Source organism: Nyctibius grandis, chromosome Z, assembly GCF_013368605.1.
Source record: "Nyctibius grandis isolate bNycGra1 chromosome Z, bNycGra1.pri, whole genome shotgun sequence".
In the NCBI taxonomy this organism is placed as follows: domain Eukaryota; kingdom Metazoa; phylum Chordata; class Aves; order Nyctibiiformes; family Nyctibiidae; genus Nyctibius; species Nyctibius grandis.
Genome location: NC_090695.1, coordinates 17,276,506 through 17,291,090, shown reverse-complemented (window position 1 = coordinate 17,291,090; position 14,585 = coordinate 17,276,506). Strand labels below are relative to the sequence as shown.

The 14,585-nt window shown below is 35.1% G+C and overlaps 1 protein-coding gene across 2 annotated transcripts in view; it reads left to right on the top strand.

Moving 5' to 3' along the window:
* The window catches only part of ARL15 (ADP ribosylation factor like GTPase 15), a 235,715-nt gene that overhangs the window by 101,873 nt on the left and 119,257 nt on the right, over positions 1–14,585 (top strand). The gene's annotated exons all lie outside the window — the stretch shown is intronic.

Sequence of the window (14,585 nt, the reverse complement as noted above, 5' to 3'; positions counted from 1 at the left end):
TGTAGGATAACTGCTATTTGTACAGTATAGTTGTACGTACTTCCTGTACTGCTTTATTGCTGTGTATGCCTCCTTTCTTAGCTGAAAGAAATAGAGGATAAAAAGTTAAGCTTATTATGTGTTAAGAAGGAGAAGTGTAAATGTGACTGGAGTATAGTGATGTTTTTAATGTGAGAGGAAAAGAATAAGTGAGAACTGTAAAATGTTTTATTAAATTGTTGGTGCTTTACTCCAAGAATCCATGTTTGGGGTGGGGGGAGGGGAAGGGAATTTGGATTTAGTATATCAAGTTACATAAAAAGGTGAACTGAAATGATGCAGGAATAAATCTACCAGTTCTAGGTCTTGTTCATGTAAAAATTTAGGAAGAAGTAACGAATATTTAAAGGAAATGTAATATGGACTTTTATATATCAGTTTATCAATTTCTTCTACTTTATTGTGCAAGGTAAAAGCAAAGCATATAATCCTAAACCTTCCACTTAAAAAAGGACAATATCCTGAGACACAACTGATTTCATTTTATTCATCCAAATATACCCAAGGTGTTTTGATTTTTAATTTTTTCATAGGACAATACAGATTACAATTTCCATCAACGGAAATGCCTTTTTCACATGATTTAAGTATTTTTTATTTCACTACCTTTTCCTTTTTAAAATGGGCAAATTTGGTCTAAAGTTAATTGAGGATTTTGATTATAAATATCATTTAAGAAATGTTCCTTGTCAGGTTTCGTAAGAATAGTGAATACAGTGCCAGTTAGTTTGCTTTACAGGAAATCATACATGTAACTCCATTTTGCAGGTGAGCCCATGTGGATAGACTTTTGGGCCTGAACTGAATCTTTCGTGTATTTAGACTTAGCATTTCTTCTCTTTTATTGGCAGTACTCTCATTTTCTCCTGATTTGTCATTACCAATTGCTTGATATCTCAGTAGAGAAGTAGATCTTTATATGCTTACAGTAGCATTTAAATATGTTTCTACTGCATACTTTTTTTTTAAAAAAAAAAATCTTCCAGTGTATTTTCATAGCAGACAAGTCTTGATTGCTACTTTGAGTCTGAAATGCTCAATACAAGAATTTTGTTAAATGTGCACAGCTTATGCATGTTATCAGAAAAAAACCCCTGTATCAAGAGGTCAGTGTACACCTTTGAAATTCTTTACTTAAGAATAGTGGAAAACAAATTTACAAAAAAAAATGGAGAATGTCACAAAGTTGTTACTTTGTCCCTGAAAAAATGATGTCCTCTGCTTGCTGCAAAGTGGGAGCCTTATTTGGTCAATTTTGCCAATGTTAAAATGGAAATTTCTTGCTTTTCTAAAAGCTTTGCTGTGCTGTTGCCCTCATTATTGAGATGTGAAATGAAAGTAAAATGCTGAATCATAAGACCGTTGCTTATTTCAAAAAGAGAATATTTAAGGATTTAACAAAAATAATGTGTTAAGCATTGAGAGTTTTATTAGACATTTTTGCAGAACTAAGTCAATTAATTATAGGTATTTCCTTGCTTTTTTATGTGTCAGAAGACACATGAATCTCAGTGGAAATTTAGACGTATGTATGCATTCTTTTAGGCAACAAATTGCCTTTCTTTAATGGATATGAAAGGGGACTCTTTGGAGTATAATTAAAGAAAATGTCTGCATTGAGTGGTGCGTAATAGGAATTGTAGAAAAATATTTGTCTACAACAAAATTCCTTCACAAAACTGTACAAGTGCCAAGCAGTTTCTGCAACAGATGGTAGTTATATTTATTGTTGGAAAGTGCAGTTGCTTCAGTTTTTCAAATTTTTATATTTTATTTTAATGTGTTTTCTCCACGCATTGCATAGGTAGAAATGATACTGTAGAAGCTGCATGCTGTAAGTATTAAGCAATGTCGTGAATAGTTCAATTCAAAACTGTAATTACTGTTTGTAAAAATATCCAAATAACTTGTGTAATTTATGACATGTAATTTGACCTGATTCATTTTGCAGGCATGATTGGAGAATAGACCTCATATTATAGAAATGATAAGGAAAAATTACAGGAGAAGCTAAGTTGAAATGCTAATCAGTAAATGTAATCCTTTTTTCATGTGTTCAGTTGCTGTTTGGCTCTTTCCTAGTTTTTTTGATTTTTAAAATGAGACCAAGAAAGTAAATTTGACATTTCATTCTAGAAACTATAAATGAAGATGTAATTTTAAATATTGTGCCTCTTATTTCAGCTTCTGTGGTGTTTATTCCACCTTCCCATGTCAAAGATATTTGCAAGTTGTTTTGTTGTTCCTGTGACAGGAGCACATATTTAAGTGTTTTCAAATAGCTGCTAAGTGATTTCAACTGAGCCATGCTGAAATAAAGACTGCGTCTATTAACCAGACTAAAACTCAGACAATCGTATTTGAGTCAATAGGTATGCTGCGAAATAACCTTACTTTAGATTAAAATCGCAATAATGAAGAATTAATCATAAGTAAGTCAGTTCAAACTGCTGTTTTGGAAACCTCCTGAATAAGTAAATAAAAATAGTTACAAGTGAAAAATAAATTTAGTTACTCAGCGGATGGGAAGATGGTCGCGTATCAGTTTGGCCACTGTTTCCAAAATACAGGGTGCAATTCTAAAACAGTGTACCTAATTATATATTTTTTTAATAAGTATCTTGTTGACAGAGTGTGCTTTTGGTTTTCCATACGAAAGTGCTTTTGATTATAACAAATGTTTTTGATTAGTCAGATTTCTGTTTTACAGGCTTAAAATATGACAGGAGATTTATGGTGATAAAAGCACTGTAAATTGTTTTGCAAGGGAACAGCAGCATTACTATGATTACCAATTTGTTGGTTTTTACTTTGGAATGTATGCTAGTTTGTGTAATAATATTGGAAGCTGGATATTGCATTGGATTCCTGTGGTTTGAACCAGTATGCAAACTGAGAGTCACTTTCCTCCCAGGTCAGAGCAATATTTAGGCGTCGCAGATAGGATGTGTTGGAAGTTGTCTGTAGCCACTGTATTTTAAGAACAGGCTATGCTGAGCAAACACTCATCCGACTCTGTTGAGGACTTCTGGAAGCCATGTAGGACTGGCCAAAGAAGAAACCAAATTGAACCATGAAGCTTTGCCACTTCAGTGGTGAAGTGGTGAAGCAGCTACGTGTTTGGCAGCATGTTTTGGGGAGTTTGTTTTTTTTTTTTTATATTTAAGACTGTTTTCAAGATTGCAGTTGGACTAGATGATCATTGTAGGTCCCTTCCAGCTGAACTATTCTATTCTAAGATCACATATGTGAAGACATTCATGGAGTATAACCTTTTGGTGGATTTTCTTTTAGTTATCCAAAAGTGCAGGGAATTAATACATTTCTTTCATATATAAGAGTTGCTGATCACTAGTACCAGGGGAGATAATTGAAGATATGTTCTAAACTCCCATTTTAAAAAATGCTGGAACTTTGTAATGTAGACTTACTAGTAGACAGTGAATCAAAAGTCTTCTCAGACTATTTTAAGAATATATTATCTTTTTAAACATTTTTGTCAGGTGAAAAGGTTATGTAATGTGTGGATCACAAGTGCTTTTTTTTTGTATTGCAAACAAGATCTTACTTTAAAGTTGCGATACTGATGGGCGTGTGAAACTCCAGAGGAAAGTCTTTCCCATTTTCCTTTCTTCTTCAATAGAGCAAGATTAAAAATATCTTTGAATTACAAACAGTATTTTCAAAAGCAAGTGTGAAAGGTTGATTCCATGTTTACATAGATTGTGATGTATTTATCTATTTGAGAATATTTTAAGGCATTTGGGTTTTGAATTGCACACAGCGTTTATTTGGTTTTCTGCTAGCAGAAAAGTGGAGAGTGGCTCTCCCTATGAAAAGAGCCACCTTAGGGATATAAGGACTAATACCTGTTACTCTGCCAGTTTCTTCTCTGTTGTTTACATCTGGAAATAATTTTGTAGATAAACAATGTCTTCTTGATGCCTTAAACGTCTTAAAGTTAAGTAGCTATTGCAGGAGAATGTCCAGGTTTGTCAGCATCTGTTGAGGCTCTTAGTGGTGCCGGGGAGCTGGAGCACTCTAGAGACTGCACTTTCTCGGCCTGCTGATGCTTTACGGTATGAGTTGGCTGCGTATGACAGGCTTAATTCCAGGATGTAATTACTTCTTTTTATTGTGGCGTCTTCATACCATTTTGCCATACTTCATGCCTTTTGTAGTTACTGGTAGTTATGGGAAAATGGTTTCTTTTGGAAACCCTTTCAACGTACCAGTTACAGACATCATTACTAACGATCTGAAAAACTGTGTTGAACAGTGACATGTGAAGAGGTTTAGTTTCAGAGAGTATGAGTATCTCAGCTAACAGTTTTGAGCAGATAATACCTCCATCCAGCAGCAGGTACTACAAAAACTGAGCCCGAAACCAAGAGTGAAAATAGAACTGCTCTCTTCAGTCTGTCCCGTCGTCACCCTGGTCAGGCCTCTCAAATTAGTTCACCTATCTGGATTCCTAAAGACCAGCTGTTGCAAATCTGTGTACGTTGTGACAGGGACATCCATAGCAAAGTTAAATCACGGCCAGATTTTTGGTTCCTCAAGAAACTGTTTCTGAAATGATTTATCTTCAGATTACTGCAGCAAATAGCAAAATATGGATTCCTACCCTGTTTTGAGATCATAGTGACCTTAATGACCTTAATATTTGCAATCCCCTCACTGCAAATACTTCTTGTCTTCCAAGGTGTATCCCCTGATATTTGAAGATTGTTTTGGAGCTGGACTCCGCTATTTTGAGTATTGGCTGCTTCTTTCACAACTGTGGCCTTTTCGGGAACAGAGGAGTTATTTGTCAGGCTTCAGTTATGAACACATTTGCAGGAGAGGAGGACATTATTAAACTGATGTTTAGGAAATATGAGTTTTGCCATGTTTAGAACAGTGCAGAAATAACTCCTATTTACGTATCTAGTAGGAACTCCTGTTCTGATAAAAGAATTTCTTCAGACCTGTTAGGAAGATCATTTAGATATAAAAATATCCTAAAATAAAATAATCTAAATAAAATACAATATAAAAAGATAAACAATTTAATAAAAATAATCTGTGAGCAGATACACATCCTAGATAGATGTGAACAGCAAAACAATTTCCTACAGTTGCAAGACTGTGTTCAGTGTAAATATTTAGCAGGTAGTGTTTGCTTTAATCATTGCGTAGTTAGAATGATCATACTAGTAGCAAGTTGGGTAGTAAATATTTATTATTGTAAAATGCAAGTGACCATAAAAAGAAATTAAAATAAGAAACGGAAAATCTTGGAAGAAGCCGAGTTTGTCTGTTCTCTTAGAGTCACTGGCATGAGGGGAAATAATGGTGAGCAAAGAAGAAATTAAGATGATCTGAAAAGGAATTGTACAATCTTTTTAAGAATTTGTGTAAAGAAATCTATCTAGAATGGCTCTACTTTTTGTGGAACACCCTTTATAAAAAGGTGACATGAAGAATCCAAACAGTAAGCATACTTTTTCTTTGCATGGATTTCTGTTTCAATTCTGTTTTACAATAAACAAAGCCATGGCAGATAAAATCCCCAATATATTTTCATTAGATTGAAAGATGAATTGGAATTATTGATAATTTTTAGGTGAATAATACATCTTACAAATAACCGTTCTGTACCAATGTATGTGGCCCACTTAACAAAGAAAAGTATATCTCTGAATAGTAAATTCCTAGCCTGCTCTTGACAAATAAGTCTGCAAGGAACTGAGTTGAAAGAGTGCCCCTAGAAACTTTGAACTGGAATGACTCTTCTGAAGATGACAAAAATGCTTGAGCACACCTGTGAATGTGCACATATTGCACAATGTACAGGGAGTTGAAGAACAGGGTTAGAGAGCTGAGACACAAGTGGAAGTACTGTCCGTCTACACCAGTTTCACAACATCAAACTGCTCTTTGAGAAGTCAGTCATTTGAATGGCCCTTGCAGCTAATGGTGCCAAGTACAGGTCTGCAAAAAAGCTGAATGTTTTCGAGTAGATTTTGAAGAGTATTGCTGTGTATAGTTTCAACATCAGTAACCTGATTTTTAAAACACTTTTTGTGTCTGCAAATCGTTGTTTTATATGTATATAAATGGGTGTACTTCTTTTATCAGCAGTATTGGCTTGCACGCTGGCCTCTTTGCCTATCCCATCCTTAAAGTCTGACAGTCTAACTGTTTGTGTGACCATGTGATGAACTGCTTTGGGCATAAAAATTACTTAACTACACCCCTCCTTTCTCCTGGTCTTATTTTCAAACAGACTCAGCTCACAAGACAATTGGATAAGTTAGTGAACAGGCATAAACAAGAGGTGGGAGGAAGGTGAGAGTGGAAATGGTACTGGTGCAGAAAAATGGTAGTGTGGAACTCTAAAACCCAGTGAGACTTGGCCACTTTTCTCACTTGCCTTTTTTTGCTTATCCCACTACAGTGAACCTCAGTAAAGGAAGGCTGTACAGGAAACTCTGGGAAATAATTTTTCCCTGTTACTTAACAATGAAAGTTCTGGAGTAGGTGTGCAAGTACTTTTACTGGGGTTGAGAGAGAGGTATTAAAGAAGCATTTGTTTTCACTATGTGCTTGGAAAAGTAAACGTCCTGTCTTCCTAGCTAAGGAAGAAAAAAGAAAATGCCATTCAAAGAGAAGGAGTTGGTTGCACTTGCAGAACTAAACAGAGTGACTGTGAAGGTAGAGCATAGTCTGTATAAATAAAAAGTGATTAGAGAAACTTACAAATGCTTTCAGATACAAAAATCTCTATTCATCTTTTCATAAATATTTGTATACTTATGAATGCTTACATAGTATTCACTAAAGATTGCTGGAGCTGAGAACAACACAGCTTTTAGAGTTCCCTCTGAAACCTTTTTGACTTGGTCAAAAGTTGCTGGGCTTTAGTAGATAATTAAATGAAATCCTGAGGCCTGTTGGATACAAATCTGACTACATGATCATTATGATCCTTTTGGGTTTCTGTGTCTGTGAAACTGTTGTTCAGAGGAATTCCTGAGTGCTCAAAAATTTAATTAGTATTTGAGACATTTTGTATGAGCAAGAGAAGATGTATTTCTTTCAGAATAAATATTTCAAATGGAACAAAATAGTAGCTATATGAGTGCTTTCCAAATACAACTCTACAATTTGTACAAAAACGGTCTCAGGATCAGATGAAAAAGAATGGAAAAGTATTTAGTAATGCATGGGATCAAGTCTGTGAAAACTCTGCTATTGTACAAGTGATTCAGATATGTATTCCTTTCAGACATCCTTCTTATATTTGTTAGAATGAATTCTCGAGTGCAAGAATACAAGCTGCTGCTTTGTAAAAGATGACAGATCCTTCTCTTTTTTCTTTTTTTTTTTTTTTAAAGAGGAAGTATCAGAATGTCTTCAGTGCTAAAATAAGTTTACTGATTGAAGGGAAGTTAACTATATTGTGAACCTTCTATTTACCAAGCAAGAGGCTCTCTGATTATTTTGAGTAGTTGAACTTTTTTCTATATCACTTATATTTGGTACTCAATGTAACAGAAGTAAATTTAAAAAATTTTTTTTCAAGTTGATTATGATCACACAATCTTCATTACATTAGGGTAGGCTTGCAGTGTATGAAATGAATCTCTGGTCTCAGTCAATTCTGCGGGAATTAGATACACTGCATGGAAGATCATGATGAGCATCTTTGTTGGTCATGCCAGGGAGGTTCAAGAATAACTGAACAGGAGAACATCTATCAATTTCATATCCGTGTAGGTATTTAAAGTTGGAATTTAATTATGTGCCTCAAAGCGGAAAATTTTCAGCTGCGTCAGCACTACCTGCACTGTGAAGTAACATAGATTAACATTGTAATTCCCAACATCTTGAAGAGCTTGCTGGGAGCATGTGTATGCAGAGTTTCTTTAAACCGGCATCAAATAGAAGGTGCTCAGAGTTCAGCCTTGGTATGGGATGCTTTTGGTGCTTATTAAAACTCAGCATTTCTGAAGGTGCTTGAGGGGAATTTCTCTTGAGTATGAGTTGTAGTATGAGGGAAAACAAAACTGAAAATTGATGCATCATTGGCCCATCAGAGGCTGAAACTGCTTTAGGTGGGTGAACATAAAGTTCCTGTGAGAGGGAACGAGCCATGCAGCTCTGGACGTGTACATGTGTAATGGTGTACAAGTGAGACTTCACCAACCAATGATATGTTTCCAAGTGACAGGATAGGGAAAGGATCATCTTTGCATCAGCATTCTGGATGCATGTTACTGGGACAACACTGCAGTTATCAAAGACCATGAAGGAAAGACCTACTATTATAAGGTGAGATTAAATCCTTTCCTATCCATTCTCGGTTCTGAACTGGTTTTTTTTCCCCTGGGATTCCTTCAAGCCATTATGCTTGGCATCTTTGTTCACAATAAGCCAAACCCTTCTGTTATTCTGGAAAAATCTGGGATGTTGTGTGGGTGTGAGGGAAGCTGACAATCAAAGATTGTTCCCAGGTTATGAGCTTGAGTATTGGACAGGACACTGTAGTTTTTGAAACTGGAATAATCCAGAGATAAGGAGTAACAGGAGGAATGGAAGGGGACTGGTGACAAATCTCGAGCATGTCTTTCCCTGCCACTTCCAAAGACTACTCTCAGTAAAGCAGAAGAGATAAGTAGAGAGTAATGGGGGTTGAAACAGAAATGAAGGATGGAAGGGAGTTCAGCAAGTTCAGAAGTGGTAAAGTGTCCCACAGCACAGGGAGAATGAGGATGGAGTACTTCTGAGTTTTTGCTTAAAGCAGTCCATTGGTGGCCTTCTGTAGGGATGTATGCTGAGAACAGTGTCCATTAGTTTTTCAGAAATATCTTCTGTCCAGTGCATAATGACATTTGGTTCAAAAAGAGGAAACCCTTCTTCCATCCCCTTCTTGCAGTGATTCGGCAGCAGATGCAGACATACCCCTGAAGAAACATGAATTATCCACTTTCTAGCATCTGGGAACAATTGTCTTCATAAGACTAGAAGCAGAGTTTTGAGTATAATGACATTATTCTAATGATGATTTGTTGATACTGTAGCATATCATTAGTCATGCTGGAATCTTTATAAGTGTAAATGTTTTCTCAAAATAATTTAAATGTTTAGAAAATCTATTACAGCAGTCTGACATGAAACAGTAACTTGTTCTGCTGGAATCTGGACAGCCTGAATTTTTGAGTTAGTCTGGAAAAGAATTATTAGTGAGGGATTATGCAGATAATATAGGAAACATAATTAAAAAAAAAAAAAGACAAAACTTGAAATTTTTTTTCCTTGAAAATGTGGTAATATACTATTCAGATTTACACAGGTCATTCTTATTTTTTTTTTCCTACTGTTTACAAGAATACAGTATTAACAGTTCATTGAATAATCCATGGTGATGCATACACAACATTTCTCAGTATCTTTACTTTTCTGATCTTCTCTGTTACCTTTGGTTGTTCAGATTCTGCTCAGATGCAGAGTTGCAAGGGTCAGAAATACTGTCTTAAAACTAAAGACTTGGTATTTGTATGTAGGCCTTTTTAAAGTTAATGCAGGCTGAAGTAATACACACTGCAAGACATCTAGCAAACTGTTAAAAAATCAACAACAAACACCTCAACTTCCGTTAGTGAATGAGCTTTTCTTAAAAGGCTGTTCATCTTATCCACACGTATATATAGAGGATAATTTGAGTTACTGTATATATTGTTATATATTTGCTACAATTACATTATTTATTTAAAATTAAGTTGTCCCATCTATCTCTGTCAATACAGGTTTGTTCTGTAAACTATTTCCAATGTTTTTTCATAATGTATTATCACACCATTTGCCATTCTCATTTTGGTTTTTATGTTACTGTGATACTAAATGCTAAGAAATTATTTACTGAAATTGTATGAAACATTTGAGTATTTTAAGGATTTCTTTCCTTTGATTTCCTATAGCTTGTTCTGTTGCAATAATACCTTGCAACAGACCACATATTAAGTACAATTCTACTACCAAATATTCTGTTCCAATTTAGATATCTTTGTTCCTCACCTTTACTAATGGCTGAGAACAAAGGAAATAAAAGAGTGAAATTTGAGTTACTCTCTAAGGCAGAAAAATAAAGCTCTTCAGAGTTGTAAGTGAAAAGATACTCTGTCACCAATATTGCAGGAGACATTGGGGTCCCCTTAGCTGCAGCAGTGTCTTCATTGGTGGCACAATGTCTGTTTGTTGTTTTGAAAATACATAACTCATTTTGAATAAGCAGAGTTATCTATGTGATTTTTAAAATGCATTATGTAGGTTCATCTTGTCATATTTCATTCATTCTGGGTAAGTAGAGACTATCCAATGTTGATTTCAAAAGCACATGTGTGCACAGAACTTTGTTAAACAGCCAGTACTCTTCATTGAGTAATTTGGTCTGTTCTGTGTGTCAAAATTCATTACTTACACATAAAGTTGTTATTTTATTTTAAGATTTTTTTGTTTTGTTTTGGATTTTTCTGTGGTTTTCTTAGTTGTCTTTAATAATTTGCTATATGTTCTTAAAAGAGGCTACAGAAATGGTGCTACACATTCGTCAAGTATTGCATGTGCCTGCACGTCTGTCATGTACCAGAAGAGTTCAAACTATGTAATTTTGGTTGGCTAGTTTTTCTGTGGACGTACTACCTGTATCATTTCTCATGAAGTTCAGAACGCATAATTTGTTTAAATTAAAGTAATAATTGAAAGAAAATAGATTTTAACTACTTTTTTGAATAATTTAAATATTTATGTGATTGAGAGAAAATCCCCAATATTTTCCATTATTATTTCTCTTCTAATTTTCCTAAGGTAATTCTGAGGTTTATTGAAATCTCACTCTTAGCACTTAAAGAATAATCTTACTCTTAGAAAACCTTCTGAAAAACAAGGTATTCCTTTTTAAAGCCAAAATGGAGTGTTAAGGGGGAGAAAAAGCTTAGTATCTTTGTATTCTGATTTATTATACAGAAGGCTGTTTTTTAACAAAAAGGGACTTTTTTTTCTTTTTTCCTTCCACTATTCTCAGTCTCTTTTGATCATTGATCTGGGTGACCCCACGCTCAGGGGTTTTTTCTTCATTTGACATAGACAGATTTTTGAAGTATAGCTCTCCTTTGGGAACCTCGGGCAGTTCCACTTGACTAACCTGTGATCTAATGAGCAGTAATGCAGGGTTACAGTGACCATTTTGTTTGCTTTGAGGGAGGATGGCTAGACAGAGAGTGGGAGAGAGGCGGTGTCTGTGGAGAAAAAAGATGCAGGGTGATCGAACAGTGTGAAAAAGACTTGTTAGCCCACATTAGTGTGCCTGATTTACTTCACAACAGGTCAGGAAAGGCCAAAGGCAGGGTTGTCATTAAATTGCAAAGTTGAAAATCCTGGTATTCGAAAGCATTCAGATTTCTGAAAGTTGTAAATTACAAAGTTTGTGGTTCATGTTGAATTTGCCGGGAAGATGTACAGAAGTACCAGCTTCTCTAAAACATGAAAGGTACATTATAGAATCATGCTGTAAATATAAAAAGAAAACCAGCTTTTTAAAGTGCTTTCATGGTTGACTGTTTTACAATGAGACTGGGTGCGAAAGAAAGGCCAAACACTAACAAGGTCGTTGCACTTTCTTTATGAGCCCTGGGGACCCCTTAATTATGTGCCCGTGCTGCTTATTTTGAGATCTGTAGAGTGTATGTGTGCACGTGTTCGTATAATATATAATTTTTATTTGTATTTATTAAATACACACACATATATATAGACATATGAATATATATGTAAAAATAAAATTCTAGCACCAGTTGCCCAGAAATGTAGATTTCAAGTCTTCTGCAGCATATTATGGGGTTTCTTCCCCTCATATCCTTTATTGTTTATCTTGGAGTTAACATTAAACACTAATCTTCATGCCATTTGATCATGAAATGAACACAGATTTATCTTAAATTTACATTTACAGATGCAGAGACCAAAAAAACCAGTGTCTTTATGTTCTGAAGAATTATTTTTTCTAATAGTAAATGTTGCTTCCTAACACTTTAATTGGACTTGCCAGCCCGTTTTTAAGATAGGCCAATATACTTTGTCATATTTGGTTAATACTTGCAAGTTTTTTATTGCTGCTTCACAATTGCAAAAAGAAAAAGTTGGAGCGACCTGTTTCTGAATTTACATTTTCTCTTGTGTTTCATCACTGACTTGGCAGTGGCCTGAATCTCCATTATTTGAAGAGTACAACTACCATGCAGAATATCCTTTTAAGCTGCTGCATTGATAGCTTTTAACTCATAGCAAACTCTTGTCATTGCTATTTCTGATCTGGCTGGCTTTAGTAAAAATTGAAGTGCAGCCTTTTAGCTATATTATCATTGTGCATTGAAGCAGTAGGTAATAAAACAAATGGGTGGTCTTAGCAGTAAGGTACTTTTTTCTGTCTGCTACCAGAAGTTTCACTAATTGATTCTTACTCCTGCTGGCTGTCAAAAATCAGTTTTCCACAACTGGCATACAACTGTGTTAACTTTTAGGTTGTACTGTGCAGACAGAGTTCGTTGTCTTGATCTTTGTGTGTCTCATTATGACTAGTAAATATACAAAATTGAACATCTGAGAACAGCTGACTGTAATTAAGACAATTTTTCTAACCTGCTTTCAGGAACTGTGCTCCCCTTGATCATTAAAATAATTTCATTGACATTAAGGGAGTGTCTGTTCTTGTTTAAAAGGAGAAGACAATAGGATGTCAGGCTAATCATGTTGAGCATTAACTTTTGGTTTTTACTTGCATTGGATTATGTATTAATATTAATTAAGATTATTAATATGTGGTTCCAGATTACTATTGGTTTGTCTCGATTCTCTTTTGTTTGCAGTGAACATATCAGGAGGCAAAACTACACTATAAACTGAAGTTTACATGACAGTTGAATGTGGGAAACAAAGTACATTTTCTGTATACAGTGCTGCATTTCTTAATGACTTTCCCAGTGTGTCACTCCTGTTTGTACCACATTGTAAAATTACCTTCTTATTAGAATTTTGATATAGAATTAATTTAATTTGAAACAGCATAGTGTCTGAAGTAGCTTAGTGGTTACTAGACTCAAAGGCTAGTCTCAAAGGATTTTACCAGGGTACATTCCATTTTCTTGATTATTTTAACTGATGTTTAGTTGCAGCAACTTGGTGGAGATAAATTCTAGGAAGCTTTGCACTTGACTAGCTTTCTCTGTAGCTTTAGGTCATGTTAGTCAATGGAAACTTATTAGGGCATAAAATGATGGGAAAATGTTTAACAAATCAGAATGCTGAATCAAAACACACTTAAGCTTTACTACTATTCTCTTTCCACTGACTTTCTCCATTCCCTAAATAATGTTGTCCGTGCAGTGTCTATGCACTCTTTATTAGCTCTTCTATTTGATTTAATTATTCAGTTACTCAGTGCATTTGAATTAAGTCATCTCTGCCAATCTGCTTATTACAAAGCATTTGGTCAGTGAGAAGAGACTAATGTCATCTCACTGGACTAGTTTTTGAGGGTGTTTGTTTAGGGATCAAGACACTGGAGCAGCATTTCAAAATTGGATTATAAACGAAAATCAGTCCAGGAGTAGATTAATGTACTGATACTGCCAGTTGCAGGCAGTGGAAGAGTAAATATTAGTTACCCATCTGAAGAACATGGTAAATTTTCATATATTCTTGTTGACTTTCTTAAAGACTTGAATAGTTTTTGCAGCTTGGTGTCTGGAAATTATTTTAAAAAACACAAAAAGTTTGCCACCATATAAATTGTTTTCAAATAAACTTTCCAGGTATTATCTGAAAAGATTAAGGTCTTTTTTTGATGGTAATATTGTTGCTTGGTTCAGGAAGATTGCTCACAAAAGGAGAGAGGATATGGCCAAATGAAGCCTTTTGGAAAACTTTCCTTCCAGTTCATAATTGCCTTTTAAGAAAACATTTCTTGTGAGACAGAGATATTAACTTTTGATGTAGGTGCTAAAATGCAACATAGAAGTTTTTTCTGTTTATCTATATATCGCGATATATAACCTGCAGCAAAACATGGCACCTTCCTGCAAGTTAAGCTACAGTTCCTGTAGGTTATCCACTGTAAAATCCTTAATGGTGTGAAGTGGTTACGATTTAGTCCATGTCGTGGATGGATGCAACCACTAAGGTTTAGCAAAACAGGAGAAACAAAATACAGAAGTAGTTGCAGGTGCTCTTTTACTAAAGAAAATGGATGCGCCCTCTTAAGTCATTATTTGTGTCTCCAGGCTATATTTGAGAACTATACCTCTAGAAATGTTCTAAACTGGGAATGCAATAGCTAATATGTTGCATAAAAATGAAGTGTTATGCTATACCAATGGACTCTGACAGTTCAGATTTCAGTAACTGTAAAAAGAGCTTAAAACGCTCCCCAGATGTATTTGGCTACCTCTCCTTTTGCAAGTCATTCCTCTCTGCAATAGGAAAAAATCTTGCTTAAGTAAGAAAAT